Below are 14,519 nucleotides of genomic sequence, written 5' to 3' on the forward strand. Positions count from 1 at the left end.
TTAGTGTTGTAGTAAAGATGAAATAAGATAAAGTATGCTTGCCACATGCTACATACTCAGTGTGTGTTTATGATGTTGGTGCTAGTCTTAGAGATGGGACTGATTCTCAGTTATCAATGCCCAGCCAAAGAACAAGGTGTTAGAATTCTTGGGGATGAGAATTGCTAAAGGGGAGACTGTAAATGATCGAGTTGACTCTTTATGAAGATTAATTTGGCTATATCATCAGAATGGATTAAGTATAGGTCAGAAAGGCAGGGAATAAGGCAAAAAGTTTCTATCTGCAAAAGTTCAGACATGAAAAGTAAAGAGCATAGAGGAAAGACAATAATGTACTTTTTTTTTCCTCTCTCTCCAGTGAGGATGCTCTGCTTTTTTTTCCCCCTGGGGTTTTGTTCTGGTTGAGCATATACATTGTTATCTCAAGGATATTTTCTCACTGACTCAGAATCAATATCAAATTATTTTTTCTGTCAGTTTTGGAGTTCTTATCCTGTAAAGGATTCAGCTCCAGGCAGTAAAATTGAAATCAAATAAATAGAGATTTAGAACTGATTATCAGATGCTTAGTGTTCTTTCTCAAACCAGTACTACTGGGACTGAAGAGAGAAGTGTAAAACAGAACGGTACTTTCCCTAATCGCTTCCTACAGCAGTGTTTGCTTAAGGAGTATAGTCTTATTGAGCTACACTGAAAAGGAGGTGAAAAAGAAGTCACCAGTTTGGAAAACTCAGCATTGGCCACAGGACTGGAAAAGGTCAGTTTTCATTCTAGTCCCAAAGAAGGGCAATGCCAAAGAATGCTCAAAGTATCATACAACTGTCTTTGACTATAAATTACAACAAACTGTGGAAATTTTTTAAAGAGATGGGACTACCAGACCGTTCCTGTTTCCTGAGACACATATGCGGGTCAAGAAGCAACAGTTAGAACCAGGCATGGGACAATTGACTGGTTCAAAATTGGAAAAGGAGCACAACAAGGCTATATATTATCACTTCGCTTATTTAACTTCTATGCAGAGTAGATCATGCAAAATGCCAAGCTGGATGAAATCACAAGCTGGAATCAAGATTGCTAGGAGAAATATTAACAACCTAAGATACGCAGATGATACCATTCTAAGGGCAGAAAGTGAAGAGGAACCAGATAATTTCCTGATGAGGGTTAAAGATGAGAGTGAAAAAGCTGACTTAAAACTCAACATTCAAAAAACTCAGATTATGGCATCTAGTCTCATCACTTCATGCCAAATAGAAGGGAAAAAAGTGGAAGCAGTGACAGATTTTCTTTTCTTGGGTTCCAAAATCATTACAGAAGGTGATTGCAGCCATGAAATTAAAAGACAATTGCTTCTTGGAAGAAAAGTTATGACAAGCCTAGACAGTATATTAAAAAGCAGAGACATTACTTTGCTGACAAAGTCTGTATAATCAAAGCTATGGTTTTTTCCAGTAGTCAGGCATGGATGTGAGAGTTGGGCCATAAAGAAGGCTGAGCGCCTAAGAACAGATGCCTTTGAACTGTGGTGCAGAAGACTTGGCAGTTCCTTGGACTGGAAGGAAATTAAATCAGTCAATCCCAAAGGAAATCTACCCTGAATATTCATTGGAAGGAGTGATGCTGAAGCTCCAATCCTTTGGCCACCTAATGAGAAGAGTTGACTCATTGGAAAAGACCTTGATATTGGGAAAGACTGAAGGCAAAAGGAGAAGGGAGGGCAGAGGATGATATGCTTAGATAACATTACCTACTCAATGGACATGAATTTGAGCAAACTTTGGGAGATAGTGAAGGACAGAGGAGCCTGGCATACTGCAGTTCATGGGGTGGCAAAGAGTTGGACATGACTTAGCGACTAAACAACAAGTTTGCTTGAACCAGATAATAAGCACAAACTGGCAAAAGATGTGGATGGCCCATTTCTACAGCTAAATAGGAAGAGTTAAACTTATTTACCTTAGGAAGAGTGATTCAGCAACAATCTTTCTGCTGCACAGCTCAACAACAAAATGGCAGTTTTGACTTATTTTCCCATCACCAGGATGATTGCTCTGATATGTTCTCCAGTAGTAAGCATGAGCTTTCACTAAACTGCCAACAAATCATCCACTGGGTAGCACAAGTCTTCTACCTTTTGACCAGAAGTGTATGTTTATGAGCTGGAAAACTGAAAAAAAAAAATCTGTGTATAGTCAATAGGGCTGGTTTATGTCTAAGAAACTGAATGGAAAATAAACAGCTCACGTCATACTCTGCTGTAACACTACCCTCAAAAATGGGATTTGATCTGGCTTTCTTAGGACTTGGAGTAGATCTGTGAGAGATTTTTCCAGCTTCATTCTTTGTGCTAATACAAACTTTGACTCTTACCTTAGACCATGATCAAAATATAAAACATTTTCACTCTGAATCTCAATCAGCTTTTATCCCATCCACTCTTCCAGGGCCAAGCTAACCCCTGTTCATTTAATCTACAAATATTTCTTGAGTGTTGAACCTGAACTAAGGACCTGCTTGCAACTAGAGAAATACTTATTTTGACCCACGGGATGGATCCCTACTTTCACAGGACTGGTGTGAAGCCTGTTAGTCACAGGCAGTTTGTTCTTCATTCATTTATGTTTCTAGTCTTCAACCAGTCCATTCTGAAGGAGATCAGCCCTGGGATTTCTTTGGAAGGAATGATGCTAAAGCTGAAACTCTAGTACTTTGGCCACCTCATGCCAAGAGTTGACTCATTGGAAAAGACTCTGATGCTGGGAGGGGTTGGGGGCAGGAGGAGAAGGGGATGACAGAGGATGAGATGGTTGGATGGCATCACTGACTCGATGGGCATGAGTCTGAGTGAACTCTGGGAGTTGGTGATGGACAGGGAGGCCTGGCGTGCTGCAATTCATGGGTCACAAAGAGTCGGACGTGACTGAACAACTGAAGTGAACTGAGTCTTCAAAAGTAGGCAGTTCTATACTTTTCCCCTCCTGCAATAGTAGGAACTTGTCTTAGTTTCCAAATGTTTTCATACCTAGTCCCAAAGAGAAGCCACTACTGTTATTTTGAATTTTCCATTCCTAATTAACATGGTGATAAAAGTCCAAACACTCTTGTAGCTCAACAAAATGTGAGTCTGTAAGGACATCTTATTTACTTAGCAGCACATAGCATTTTAATTTGGAGAGCATTCTGTTAGAACAGTTATTCTTTTAGCTATTGTTTCTATTGTCAGGGGAAAAAAAAATCTCTAAAAACACAAGTTATTGTTGTTCAGTAAGAAAAGGAAGTTTTTGAGGTACTTCTGAATTATCAGTTGTTAAAAACTATTCTCGGAGTTCATACTATTTTATTGTATATAAAACAATAACAATATTTTTAAAATGAACATTTTGTCAATACATAGAATAATAAAATCTGCCACAGTGCTGTAAATAGGCAGGCAGAAGAACAGCCCACTCTGGGAAGGAAATGGCCTTGCCCTTGTGTCTTAGATTCTGCAGCTGCAGTGCTGGGAGAGAAAAATGTGGAAACAAGAGAGATATAGTAAATACCTCCACCTATGCAGAGCCCAGCTTTGCAGGAGACCTGCAACAACTTGGAACAAACAGAGCTTGTATTCACATTACCCAGCCTTGCTGGCCTCCCAGTTCTGTGGGAGTTGATCTGCATCCCAAGTACTTCTGTTAGAAGACTGAAGCCTGGGATAAGCAGACACAAAGGAGTGAAAAAGACAGTGAACAAAACATGGTTGCATAAAAGGGAACTCTCCATCCTGCACAGTTTCAAGCTATTGCGCTCAATGGGAAGCCCAAGAAAGATTTGGATTCCTGCTGTAGAACCTTAGCTATAGAAACACCATTTTGCAACAGAGAAAAACAAACCTGACTCCATATTGTATATTCCACCCTTATCCTCTGTCACCTGTGCTTAGAGATGCTGGATCTGCATCTCTGTAAAAGAATCTTGTCTATAGCCTGAAATAGACATTCCAGTCCCTTCTCAAGACTCTACCTGCCAGGCTGGACCTTTAAGGGTGTAACACTTTTCATCCATATGGAGATAAAGGTTGTGGAACAGAGAGTAACATTATCCTGTTGGAGGTTTACAGGAACATTGTGACCACACTTAACATGCACAGCTGTAAGAACAAAGAATTCCTGCACCAAGAAGGGTGCAACAACCAGTCACAGCACTTTCCCTGTTAGTTTAAAAGAAGCCTGAATTCTAACTCAGGTAAGATGTTTTTTGGGGGACACTCATTCACTATTTTCTCAGTCTGCTGGCTCTCTGAATAAAGTCACTATTCCTTGCCCCAATACCTCATCTCTAGATGTATCGATCTGTCATGTGGTATGCAGCATAAGCTTGGGTCCAGTGACAGTTTTACCACACTTGGTATAGTCAGAAAAGGCCAATGGCACCTCTCCTTTCTTTGCTGTCTTCTCCTGCAGTGTAAGAAGCTAAACAGTCTTTATCATTTTTCTGGATAAGATTTGGTCTGCTTTAAAGCTAAGAAAAGGATAGAGATGTGAGAGGTGGTCATGAGGAGGAGGCCACAGGGTTTGCCTTCTCTCTGAAGACAAGAAGCTCCTATTCTTTGGGTCAAGGAGAACATCTATGATGACTTAGTAAACATTCCTAGTGATGTATCCCCTGGTTTCAAAGTCCAGGGGATACAGAAACTCTTTTCAAGTCTTCCCTCACCTGATCTTTGCCAAATAAAAACATTTAAAATGACACACTCCACTAGGGGAAGATCCTTCCCTTTGTAACTAGAGGCCATGCACACTTGGAGTGGCCAAAAATCACCCAAAGGGTGGGGCCACCATCTTGGTTTCAAAAAGCCAAACAGACTATTTCTGATACCTTAAAGGAAAGGCCTCTAGAGCCTTTCTCTACAGGAATGTTGCCATAGAGGATTATTCTCAAGGTGTAAGGTATAAGAAAGTTTGCTTTGCTAAGCTTGGGACTTGCTTGGGACCTGCCACCTCTTTTTTGTTTCTCCCTTTTGCAGTGGGAATGTTTCCCTTTTAGAATGTGAATGTCTATCCTATGTCTCTTCCGCCATTGTGTGTTGGGAGCACAGAACTTATCCGGCTTCACAGATTCACAACTGAAGAGGAATTTTGCCCCCACATAAATCAAGCCTCAAGTGTCACCCTGATCTAGATGACATTTAGATAACATGTTGAACTTTAGAGTTTTTAATGGAATGGACTAAGACACTTGCATCTGCTGGTATTCCATGAGTTTATTCTGCATAAAAGAAGGACCAGGGGTGGAATATTATTGACTGAATGCTTGTGTCACTAAAAATCATATGTGAAGCCCTAATCCCCAGTGTGGCTGTATTTGGTCTTGGGGTCTCTATGGAAGTATTTAAAGTGGGGTAGGGGTAGGGTCCTGATCGAATAGGTCACTGTTCTAATAAGAGACACCAGAGAACACTTCACTTCCTGCCCACCCTCCTCTCAGCACACAAGCCAAGGAAAGGCCATGTGATCACACAATGAGGAGGCAGCCATCTGCAACCCAAGGGAAGAGATTTCACCAGCAGTCAAACTTCCTGGCACCTTGATCATGAAAATCTAACCTCCAGAACTTTGCATTTCTATTGTTTAATACACCCAGTCTTGTATTTTGTCATGGCAGCCCAAGCAAACTGGGATAACCACAGCCACTACTGGGAGTACCATGCAGAATTAGGTCTCTGAGAAGACAGGTGCTTTCAGCACCATCTATAATGTTGCCTTCAATGGTTCTCAAACTAGTGCGACTTTTCATGCACCTTCATGCGTATGCATGAGAACAAATAAAGGTGTCTACCTTTACAAAGAAAGACCTGATGAAAGAGCATTTCTTTTGTCATATAAAATAGAAATGATCCCAGAAAAGTGGCTAAAACTTTCAACAAATACTAAGGTTTGTACTTGGCTGCACTACCTTCTCAGAAATCTCTTTCCACTTGAACTCTACCCTATAAATCCTTTTTCTTTACACACCTTCCAGGCTATCCCTCTTCCTTCATCCGAGGTACATACTACCTTAGATGAATTCCTCATTATCTCTCACCTGGAGAATTGCTGCGGTTTACTAATTAGCCTCTTAGACTTTCCTTGCTTTCAACCTCAGTCCAACTAATCCATTGTTCATTCCAATGAGTAGTTCTTTCTGATTATTTCTCTCCTTTGCACAAAGTCCTCCAATGACTCCACCCTACCAAATAGTGGGTTCCAAACTTGGGGTACTGGCCATTAAGGATGCTTATTAAAATATCGAGTATGAGGTCCTACCTCTGGGAATTCTGAGTCAGTTGGGCAAGTCTATTGTAGAAACCCTGAGGTCCACACTTTGAGAAAACAATCCTAGAGGATAATGTTTAAATTCCTCATCATGGATATTTAATGATCTGACTCCTTATCTCCCAGAGAACATTTCTTGTGGTATCCTCCTCCTCTACCCATTATCATATCATCTAGCTATGCTGAACTGCTTTCAGTTCCCCAAACCTGTCTTGCTATTTTAGAATTTATGTCTTTGCTCCATCAGCCTTGAAAGCTACCCTTCTTCCAACTTGTCTGCTCGATGAACACCTCTACATCGTTCACTGTGTGAAAACATTTTTGATGGCCACCATGTTCCGCAGGAAGAATTGATTTCTCTCTCTTCGCTTCATTCTGTCCTTATGGACCTCTGTCAGAGTCCCCTCACACCTAATGGCACGTATGTGTTTTCTTAAGAGATTAGAAGTTCCCTGAATTCAGATTTCATGTCTTATTCTTCTTTGGAGCCACACATCTAGCATTGTGGCTGGCACACAGAGAGTGCTCAATAAATGTATGTGTTCAAGAATGAATGCGAAAGTGATGCAATTTAAGAAATCTGTGTATTCTTCCAAATCAGATTAAAACTGGGAGTCAATTTCCTCTAGCCAATGAGTAATGAAGAAAAACAAAGCCTTAGTTTCATAACACAGAAGGTCATGAGAACTCAGTTCTCAGTAGTATGGGGTACCTCAGTGACCCTCAAACTTTAGTGCTGAGGAGTCTATCAAATGTAAATTCCTAGGCCAGTCCCTCAGAGAGTCTAATTCTGAATGTCTGCAGTGGGAGGTCCAGAAAGCCACATATAAAACAAAAGCTTTGTGTGGTTCTCCCATAGATGATTCCAAGAGTCTAAGACTGTGACTCATAATTGTTCCTCCACTGAAAAAAGAAAAGCTTGATGCAAACCAACACCCAGGTCCCTACTAGAATTACTATAAACATACTTAGCTTTGAAGTAAACATACATTTTCTCCTTTTATGACTTAAGGGAGGTCATAAACACCGTTCAGAGTTGTCAAGCCCTGTTGTAAAGATGCTAACTGTTGACTAGGGCAGGGGAAGTTGTAAAGCTCTTGAAGAGTTAGCTGCCTGAGCCAGTGAGCCGGTGCTCTGCTCAAGATGTTCCTAGTGCAGTGGTCCCCAGACTTTTTAGTACCAGGAACTGGTTTTTGGGGAAGACAATTTTTCAATGGACCCAGGGGTAGGAGTTAGGGGATGGTTTCAGGATGATTCAAGGGTATTTCACTTATTGTGCATTTTATTTCTATTATTATGTCAGCTCCACCTCTCATCATCAGGCCTTAGATCCTGGAGGTTGGGGACCTCTGCTCTAGTACACATACACAGGTGTGTACATACACATACACATACACAGGTGTGAGAGGTCTACAAGTTTTCCCCTGTCCTCCAGGAAACAGGAACTCCAGGAAGCATGGGGCCAAGCCAGAGACGCTGTGATTTCTTCAAAGACTGGAACTTCATCGGAACCTCTTCCCCACCCCCTAACTATTCCTTTTTGACCTTTGGGAATGAGAAATCTCTCCGTTTCACTGCTAGTCACAATAGGAAATAGCATGATGGCTGGTCCTCCTGACATTATCCCGGCCCTTCCACTTCCAGGCTTAACTAAAAACTAATCTTATCAAATCAGGCCGACCTTCTGGGATGCACCCTCATAGAAGGAGGTGAGGTAAGGTAAAGTGTCTCTGAGTTTTCCAATCTGCAGACAATATCTGGTTTGCTTCCTACACACACCAGTCCTTGCCTGGGTGAACAGTATAGAAATCAGGAGGCAGCGCTAGGGATGGGGGTAAAAAATTATATTAATGAGACTCATGAGAATCTTTGGGTCCTTCACATCAAACTGAGTAATATTAGTTTAGGGAAACTTGATATGGAGGAAACTAGGTTCCACCAAAGACGAGAGAGAATGGAGGGCTGGCTTTATAAACTGAAGAACATTTACCAACATTACTCGGTATTTTCAGAACATGCTCTGCCCAGCATCTTTACTCAGATTTAGCAAACAAGTAATATTTAACAACAGTAACTACATTTTATGTGCAAAGTGCTTGATGGAACACAATGCATTTATTGTAAGTTTCACGGCGATTCAGAAATGTAGATCCTATGATTCCCATTTTATAGTTGAGGAAATACCTTGTCATTTTACTAGAGCTGAAACTAAAATATGCCTATCCAAGGGATACAGCAAGTTATACTTGCTTGAAATTCAAAAATACAAGTAGCATGGGGGATTTTATCATAAGCATATTTTAAAACAAAGGAAAAAACCATAGGAGTGTCATTGATCAAAATGTCAAATTCAAAAGAAGAAAAAGATAACTACAGTTAGCATAGTCAGAGCATGTTTCATTGAGCTGAGGCAGAGTATGGTCTGACTGACAAAAAGGATAAGAACCTTAGAATGGACGAGGGTGAAGAAGGCAGAGCGGAGGGAAAGCTTAGGGGCACACTGAGTTGCTCAGTCTGGGAGACAGAGTCTGTATTAAGAATTCTGGAGAAGTTTAGAGGTGCTAGTGGATCTGGAAAAAAAGAGACACTTTGAGAGTAAGCTGACAGAATCTATGTTTTTCCTTATAGACACTTGGAAAACTTCAAGTTTTTTTGTTTTTGGTTGAATTCAGACAATCGGGTACAGAATGAATTAAGTGGAAGACTTTATTTGCAAAGTGATTTTAGTGGCTGAAGGATGAAGCTCTTTGTGGGTGGGAGGAGAGAAATGATGTGGGCGGATGGGCAACACAAAGAAAGAGCTGCTTGAACTTGCTCTCAGGATCAGCAAGACCCGGTTTTGAATCCTGCTTTTATCACTCACCTGGCCAGGTGAATACTTACTATATATCATGCCCTGTGTTAGTCATTCATTCATTGCACAGGTACATTCTGAGTGTTTTATACATGTCAAGCATCATTTTAGGCTTTAGAGATATAGCTACGTAAGACAGAAAATAGCCTGTTCTTTTCTTAATTCTGTGAGACAAAAAAAATCATTATTGTCACCATTCTGCAGATAAAAAGATCCAAGTTTCAGAAAGTCAAATAGCCACCAAAGGTCATATAAAAGATAAGTGGCAGAGCTGTGAGTCTCTGGATTCTAAAAATCTATGTACCAGGAACTTCCTTGATGATCCAGTGGTTAAGACTCCATGCTTTCAATGCAGAGGCTGCAGGTCCAATCCTTGGTCAGGCAACTAAAATCCCACTTGCTGCACAGCACAGCCAAAAGAACAAAATAAAATAGAAGCAGGCACCAACCCCAGGCTACCAGAGCAGGGTGCTGGTCCCATTACTTCATGGCAAACAGATGGGGAAACAATGGAAACAGTGAAAGACTTAATTCTCTTAGGCTCCAAAATCATTGCAGATGGTGATTGCAACCGTAAAATTAAAAGATGCTTGTTCCTTGGAAGAAAAACTATGACAAACCTAGACAGCTTATTAAAAAGCAGAGATATTACTTTGCCTAACAAAGGTCTGTTTAGTCAAAGTTATGGTTTTTCCAGTAGTCATGTATGGATGTGAAGTTGGATCATAAAGAAAGCTGAGCGCTGAAGGATTGATGTTTTTGAGCTGTGGTGTTGGAGAAGACTCTTGAGAGTCCCTTGGCCTGCAAGGAGATGCAACCAGTCCATCCTAAAGGAAATCAGTCCTGAATATTCATTGGAATAACTGATGCTGAAACTGAAACTCCAATCCTTTGGCCACCTGATGCAAAGAACTGACTCATTGGAAAAGAACTTGATGCTGGGAAAGATTGAAGGCAGGAGGAGAAGGGGACAATAGAGGATGAGATTGTTGGATGGCATCACTGACTCGATGGACATGAGTTTGAGCAACTCCGGGAGTTGGTGATGGACAGGGAAGCCTAGTGTGCTGCAGTCCATGGGGTCACAAAGAGTTGGACACGACTGAGCAGCTGAAATGAACTGAACTGAACCACACCAGGCTACTGGAGCAGGGTGCAGGTAACTCACCTCTCTTGAGTTGCAGTGGTTTCTTCTATAAAATAAGGATATTGAATCTTCTGTTAACATTTGGTAGTTTTGTTGACTAGTTTATTCATTCACTATTGGCAGCTAATTAGACTAGAGAGTCTCAAAAAGATTCCCACTGCTCCTTTAAATAAGGTTGACATGACTCCAGGAATATTAGAGAGAGACAGGGCCCTGCTCACATTAAGGATGAGTTCCCTCCCTGTGTTTGGCAAGGGCCACATTTGAAAGAAGCAAAAATGAACGAAGTGTGTTTATTCTTTCTCTTCAACTCAAGTTCTGAAGTCTTCTTGAATTTTCCCAGTAGTCAAGGGGAAAAGAATGATCACTGTACACATTTGTTTTTTTCTGCTACTATGAAAATAGTGCCAAGGACACAAGCATATCACTATAATTATGGTTTTGAAGAGTCTGGTAAGAAATAACTTTTTTTAGGCGAGACTCTAAAAAGAAGACAGGTCAGAGGCTTCATGCCTTGGGGAAGTATGTTGAAGTAGTCATCCTTGGTGGGTAATAGTACCTTATTAGATTATATATATGAGAAGGTAGCCTGGGGAGGGGCTAGGGAATGGCACACCATCCCTGCCATTGAGACTTGCGACTGAGCTATCTTTTGTAGAAGGAAACACAATAAGAAAGAATGCCAACTTAGCCATTTAACCTTGTGGCAAACACCACCCACCAGAACAGGTACAGAAAGAGCTTGTCAACACGGAAGCCACTCCCCGTTATTTTTGAGCACAAGAAAAGGAGGAGATCTTGGATGTGAAAGGGACCTCCATTTGAGGAAGTACATCACTCAGCAAGATGCGTGGAAGACCCCTGTCTCAAGGAAAGCACAAGGGTGTAGAGATCAGAAATCATTCCATGTAATGTTAAAAAAGTATTAAATTCAAATTGCTTAAGTGATTTTTTTATGATTCTGGATTTTTTGCTTGAGATTCAAGGATAGATTTACATATAGCAAAATTTAATGTGTTCCTTGTTTACTGATGCTTCTCAGGTGGCTCAGTGGTAAAGAATCCACCTGTCAATGCAGGAGACATAAGAGACATGGGTTTGATCCCTGGTCAAGAAGATCCACTGGAGTAGGAATGGCAACCCACTCCAGTATTCTTGCCTGGAAAATTCTATGGACAGAGGAGCCTGGCAGGCCACAATCCATGGGACCACAGAGATGGACACAATTGAGCAAGTGTGTGTGCACTCGTGCGTGTGTGCGCACACCCATACACACACATATGTATCAACAAATCTCGTGGTTGGCCGACAGTGTTCCGTGCTGCTAGCAGTCACTGCAGAGATTCCAAGGTGGCTCAGTGGTAAAGAATCCACCTGTCAAAGAAGGAATCACAGGAGATGTGTTTGATCCTTGGGTCAGAAAGATCCCCTGGAGGAGGAAATAGCAACCCACTCCAGTATTCTTGCCTGGAGAAGCCCATGGACAGAGGAGACAAGGGCTATAATCCATGGGGTTGAAAAGGATCAGACACGACTGAGACTGAGCACACACAGCAGCCGCTGTGTGACTATGATAGGCTGATGGATGCTGATGGACTGATAGATGCTGTGATAGACTGAAGGGCTATACCCACACGCATGCTGCTCTGTAGGGGCTTAAAGTCTACCGCACTTCTGTAGCAGTAGTAGCAGTGCATGTGCTAAGTCATGTCAGGCTCTTTGAAACCCCATGGACTGTAGCCCACCAGGTTCCTCTGTCCATGGGATTTCCCAGACAAGTATACTGGAGTGGGTTGTTATTTTCTCCATAACTATGACAGAGGAATGTTATAGGCTGTGGTTATCATCCAAGGGAACAATGGTCAACTTAAGCTGGAAGAGACTGAAAAGCTGTATGAAGCAGGCAGATTGGGCAGTGAGAGAGAAGTACAAGAAAAGGAACTTCAGGCAGGCAGATCATTGTGTTAAAGGACAGTGTCTAGACCTGTGCTGAGGTGCAGGAGTGCCAAGGCTGGAAACGAAGTTGGAGGCTCAGTCATGGAAGCCTCTCAAGTCATCTGGTCCTTCAGTAAATATTCTTAAGTTACTACTGGGTTCCGTGGGAAGTACTCTTAAGAGAACAAAGAAGGAAAGGACTTTGGTTCAAAAGCCATTTACAAATAATCCTTGTCCAGGTGAGTGGGTCTTTAGTACCACCGCAGAGGGGTTACACTTCTGCCCCAGGCTGACCAAGGAGGTAAGTTACTTTACCTCTTTGGGCTCAGCTTCCTCGGCAGTGAGCTGGGGGTATTCATTTTTCCCTGCCTACCTCATCTGACAGCAGAAACGAGAGCTGGAAATACTGAGAGGAGGCAAGGATGGGAAGGCCCCAGGAGAACTATAAAGTACCAGTGACACAAAAGATTGTGAGAAAATGAAGATGTTGACATGCATGATGATAAAGTAGCTGGAGAAGATGGTGGTAAATAAGATGAAAACAGTGTGGATCATCATAACGATTCATCATGGTTCATTCAATCGCTGAACAAATATGTGCTGAGAGCTGACCATCTGTGAGGCACTGCTTTAGCATCATGTGTACAAAAATAGACAAAACAAAGTGGCTGCATTATTTAATATGGGGAGGAACACTAGAAATAGATGGATAGTCATGTAATTATTAAAGGTTAGGCTAGTAAGAAAAAAAGTAGAGTGAAGCGACAGGAGATGATGAGAGGTGGTGATGACATTAGTGAGAGTGATACTTTAACAGCTGAAATCTCCCAGCAACATCCAAAGCCTGTGGAAGATTTCATTCAATTCAGTGAGACAGGTTATGGGGGGCCCCTCTGCATTTTTCTTCCCTGGTCCAATCTTTGTCACTCTAGGTGGTACAGAGTGGTACACGTGTGAAGCTGTGGCATTTATGTAGGCTCTGAGTTGGGTGCCTGGAGGTGGACATGCAGAAAGAAAGAGCTTATGGTTGTGATTTCTCTAAGCCTATTCTGAGCCCAGATGACCAAACAGTCTAGGTAAAGAAATAGTCTGGTTGTTTTCCTTCATACAAAACATGTTTCTGAAGCTAGTCTTCCCTGCCCTTCAAGAGTGATTTCTGTGTAAGTTTCAGGAGTCTGGCGTGTATTGCAGGTTGGCAACATCAATTTTCTCCATAAGAAATAACATTGTTATAATTGTCTTTGGCTTTGAGTTCATGTTATTTTCCTGAGGGAAATAAAGTTGAAGGTGGGTAGAGAGAGGCTATTAAAATCCTGGGTTCTTTCTGCACATACAAAGAGCATACAATGACTCTATATGCCCTGACTCTCACAGCAAGGGATCTGAATCCGTTTGGGCAAATGGTTAACACCTGAACAGCACGGGAGCAGAGAACACTGAAGTGAAGGGACTGTAGGGAAGCCTAGATACAACGAGCACATTCTGTAACAGCATACAATTTGGTACATGTCAGAGAAAAGGCCCCATTGGACTCTGGAAGGTCACCAAAAGCAGGAGCCATGTTTTATGCCCGTTCACATTCCTTGCCTTTTAGTCCTGTATCTGGCAAAATAAATCAGCCAACATTTAGCTGTTTGAATGTTGGGCAGAATAAAAGAGAGAATGAGTAAGTAAGTAGGAGAGTAAATTAACAGAACCTAATGTGGAGCAGGAGGAGAAGGGATAGACAAATATGGAATCCAATCAAGGCATCATCTGTACCACCTGTAAGAGCCTGAACATGGTCTTGACCTTGAGCTTCATTTCCCTCATCTGGGCACTGAAGATAATTACCATATCTACCTGAGAGAGCTATTGTGAAGAAATATGAAATAACATATAAAGTTCTTAAAGCAGTGCCTGGAATGTAGATGTGTTCCATAAATAGTGTTAACAATCATGAGTTTTCATGCTCATGGTCATTGCCAGGAAAGCAGGATTTCTCACAATCAGAAGAATGCATCATATATATAGATTTTAGTAAAAAGGTTAATCACATCAACAACTCTTAACAAGGGCTTTGATCTGTTTACATTCTGTATCAGTCTCACCATCTCTGAGATATAAAGAAGTACACATATATTTACTGATCAACTAATAATAAGTAATATGGGGAAACAGAAACAATTATAAAATATGGGCTGTATCTTTAAGTTGTTTGTACAACTGAGATAGGTACAGAAATAGACATAACTCTCCACCCCAGATCCCAAACAGGGATTCCCCTAGAGGTCTAGTGGTTAAGACT

The 14,519-nt window shown here is 41.5% G+C and overlaps 1 long non-coding RNA gene across 8 annotated transcripts in view; it reads right to left on the minus strand.

Moving 5' to 3' along the window:
• Nucleotides 1–14,519, minus strand: part of LOC129636460 (uncharacterized) — a 365,598-nt gene that overhangs the window by 115,101 nt on the left and 235,978 nt on the right. For 7 of the 8 annotated variants that reach the window (XR_008706937.1, XR_008706938.1, XR_008706933.1 and 4 more), the window contains one exon: nt 1,960–2,170. The exons of the other annotated variant lie outside the window; for it this stretch is intronic. This is a non-coding gene — a long non-coding RNA (uncharacterized LOC129636460). The remainder of the gene's footprint in view (nt 1–1,959; nt 2,171–14,519) is intronic. 8 annotated transcript variants of the gene reach the window in all.

Source organism: Bubalus kerabau, chromosome 22, assembly GCF_029407905.1.
Source record: "Bubalus kerabau isolate K-KA32 ecotype Philippines breed swamp buffalo chromosome 22, PCC_UOA_SB_1v2, whole genome shotgun sequence".
In the NCBI taxonomy this organism is placed as follows: domain Eukaryota; kingdom Metazoa; phylum Chordata; class Mammalia; order Artiodactyla; family Bovidae; genus Bubalus; species Bubalus kerabau.